General features: G+C 38.5%; 1 long non-coding RNA gene across 1 annotated transcript; it reads left to right on the forward strand.

Annotated features, from left to right (window-relative positions):
* Positions 1 to 1,811: 1,811 nt before the first annotated feature.
* LOC122357737 lies at positions 1,812 to 3,602 on the forward strand. Its single transcript, XR_006252526.1, has 4 exons — positions 1,812 to 1,875; positions 2,076 to 2,161; positions 2,408 to 2,504; positions 3,433 to 3,602. It is a non-coding gene; the product is annotated as an uncharacterized LOC122357737 (long non-coding RNA).
* The last annotated feature ends 247 nt before the right edge of the window (positions 3,603 to 3,849 follow it).

A 3,849-nucleotide genomic window follows, 5' to 3' on the forward strand; every position in this document is an offset into this window, starting at 1 on the left:
TCTTTAAACTTCCCCAGAGTGGCCTGTACCTCTCATGTTGGCTCTTTTGGGACCACACTGGCTGCTTTTTGTTATTTTTTGAGGTTTCTAAGGCTGGGGAAGTGCTGTTTCTTGCCTCTTCCTTGAGCGTTTTGTGTGTTTTATGTGACATGGCGGATGCGAAGAGCTGATTATCATGCCCCTCTATAGAAAAATGCTGGAACTGTTGGGTGGAGAACTTTATATCTGGTGCAGCTCCACCTGTGAGAATGAAACAAATGTTTTTTGTTCACAGTATGTCAACACATCAATCAAACATAAAATGTATACTACAATTCAAAACTTTGGAATAAATAAGTAGACTTTAAGTCTTTATGCTCATTAATTAACATAAAGAAACAGTAATATTGTGAAATATTATTGCCATTTAAAATGTAATATATTCATTTGATGGCAAAGTAGAATTTTCAGCAACCATTATACTTTTGATTATTATACAACCATTCAGCAGCCATTATACTTATACATGATACTTCAGAAATGTGATGCGCAATTGTTAATAATGGATTTTATTTTGGATAAAAGTAGTTTCAAAATAAAAATAGCTCAATATTTTTGTGAAAACCATGTTAGATATTGTTTCAGGATTATTTGGTGAATAGAAAGTTCATTTATTTAATTTTGAAAACCAGTTGGTAAAAAACTTGGTAAACTTGGTTCCCAACTTTTTACCAGTGCCGTATAACATGATTTATTTTTTAAAAACTATCAAAATTCAGCTAAACCTCTAGAGTTGTTTGGGTCTGCTTTGGCACTTGTGCTGTGTAACTGGGATAGCATTTCCTGCTGAGGCCTCTTCAGCCGGAAGCAGGGCAGCCCAAAGGCTAGGGCAGGCCTGCGATTGTAGCCCCCCGCCAGGCCTGAATGAGGATCCTGCCTCCCATCAATTTACCCCTGGGACCAGCCCCATGGAACACAAGACTTTACAGCACCAATCCAATCGAATCCCCAGGCAGTAGAGGCATGAGTGAAAGAGAGCCAGCAGGTAGTAATAGTCACTTAAAACAGCAACAACATTCCTCTGTGGGCAACCTCGCCCTGCCTGGTGGAATCGTGGAGAATCCCACCAGGTACCAGTCATAAAAGAGACATGATACTAACTGACCCCCTCTTCTGTCTCGCCATACATCAGCCTAGCCCTGAAATGAGGCTAATTTGCTTTATTAATCACCCTCAGCTAACATAACTATAGCGGCGTAATCAACATTTATGTACATATGTCATGGTATGAAGGTACTGGTGTTCAACGTGCCAGCGTACAACCAAAACGTGTATCTCAACGTGTCTGTATTGGCAATGGTACAGTCTGACTAAGCCCTAAACTAGCTGATCTAGAACTAGAGTAACCGCACCCATGTATGGTGTGAATATGGAGTCAGCCACTACTCATATGGCTCCAACTGAACCTGAACATGCTTGCAATGGTCTGCGTGACAGATGCATATTAAGAGGCCTGTACAAACCAGTGGCACCACTTTGCTCCACGTTTGCAGTTTCAAGGCCTCTGATCTTACCCAACCGGACATCACACCACCCTGGACCGTTTAGTTAACCAGGAAAAATCGTTTATCAATCACTATACTTGATGGTGTTCTACAATAAGTGTTTTGTTAAAGGAATAATGATTATTTAGTCATTATTTACTGCCTTTCAGTTTACTTTGACTTTATCTGTAGAATGAGAAAGTATACTTTCAACAGGTTGAATACAGGTAGAACGAAAGTAAGGAAAAAAGATGCAAAAAAAAATCCGATTCTTTCCTTTTATGTTCCACAGAAAGCATTTTGGGTGAACTGTTCTTTTAAGGCAAAAACTTCATATGTATTTTCTCCCCAGGTAAGTTAACAATACACTTCAGGGTCAGTTTTTTTAAATTAAACAAATTCAATAGCTCAAAATAATTTTACTAAATAAATCAATAAATAAAATTAAATAATTAACTAAAACATATTAATGCTCTTAATATTAATCAATGCTTATCAACTGTTTTTAGCACTTATAATGATAAAAAAAACGTTTCCAAATCAACATTTTAGAACGATTTCTAAAGGATCATGTGACACCGGAGACTGGAGAAGTGACTGCTGAAGATTCCATAACAGAAATAAATGACATTTTAAAGGTAGAATTTTCTTATAATTTAAAAGAAAGTTTTACAGTATTTTGTACAGTAATAATTAAATGCAGCCTTAAAATTACAGACCACAAATTGTTAGTGCATATTTAAGTACATACATATGTAAGTGTAAAGATGATCTGCAATAATCTGTAGCATTTATGAATACCATTCCTAACATATTTGTCTATTGTAAGGAAAATGATAGCCAGTGCAGTACAACTAATTTGTTCATTCTCTTTCTCCTTTCAGTGTTTATAAATGGCTCCTATTGTGTGATGACTAATAGTCCAGGTAGTGGCATCCAGCTGAGTTCTAACAGTTTGTCTGCACACTTCCCCAGGCCTAGGTGGGTTCTGCTTTGACTTGTGATTAGCCTTACTCACAACACACATCCACCCATAATGTGTATTTAGACACACATACACTCAAATTGTGAGCCTCTGTATCTTTAGACAATTTATAAAACAATCCTAGAACAAAACCACGCTTAAAAAAACTATTCATGAAAGTTTGGCGCATTAAGTCATGTTGAATGCCAACAGGTGCTGTTGTTGGTTATCTTTTTTTCCGTATTTGATCTCTTGGAAAATTCTGTTATTCTGTAACTTCTAAAAAAAGGAATCACAGTCATGGAAACGCACTCCTACCCCCCTGCCAGGAATTATGGAATTTTTGCAAGCGGTGCATCACACTCTCGTCACAAGCAAAACAGCTTGCTGTAGATGTACATAACAAGCCCTGCAGTGAAACTTTAGACACAGCTGTGGAGTTTAAATGAATAAACACTTTCGCAGTTCAGGCTGATTTCCAAGACAACATCAAGTGGTTAAAGGGCCGCTAACTGATTAAATGCTACATGCGCTGCTACTTTACACATGACCGCATGAAAAATACACTTCAAACAAGCTACTGTACACATTTAGCAGCATTATTATTACTTTATCAGAGTGTTATATTTCATTTAGCATGCCAGATTAAAAAACACACGTGACACTTGATGTTTCCTAACTAAGAATCTGACAACCCTAGCACTACAATTGCTCTCTCCCAAATGTTTCGCCAGTGAACATCGTTTTATCCCCAAAATGCATTCATGAAAAAGTATAAAACAGTATAATCCCTCTAAAATATTCTCAGTTATAGCCTATTTGTCTATCATCCATCAAGTTGTCTTTCTTTGAGAACATTAGACAGTACTACATCTAAGGCCCCACGCAGAGATCCTTCCTCTCCCATACACTCACCTGTGTGTTCTCTGTGCTGTGTCCTGGCAGGTCTGTGGGCTGCAGGGGGCCAGCGCTGACTGACAGAGGTCCTGCCGTGAAAGGCGGAGAGCTCCTCATGGGCCTCAGCATGCAGCCCCTTTCCCAGGCCCGCCTTGAGGCCTCCGGCCGCTCTGCAGGAGGGTCCCGCTCCGCTCTCAGACCTCATCCACAGACCTGTGGGGCAGGTGAGTCTGAACCACGCCAAGACCCAACCTTTAATTTAACCTGTTCCACATCTATATGCATTGCCTCTCAGGAAAAACCAATAATCTATCTATCTATCATTCTGTCTATCTATTAGTGCTGTCAAATGATTAATAGTGATTAATCGCATCTAAAATCATTTTTGTTTACGTAATATATATGTGTGTGTGTGTAGTGTGTATATTTATTATGTATACATAAATACAAATAAATGCATGCATA

Source organism: Puntigrus tetrazona, chromosome 2 (genome assembly GCF_018831695.1).
Source record: "Puntigrus tetrazona isolate hp1 chromosome 2, ASM1883169v1, whole genome shotgun sequence".
Lineage (NCBI taxonomy): Eukaryota > Metazoa > Chordata > Actinopteri > Cypriniformes > Cyprinidae > Puntigrus > Puntigrus tetrazona.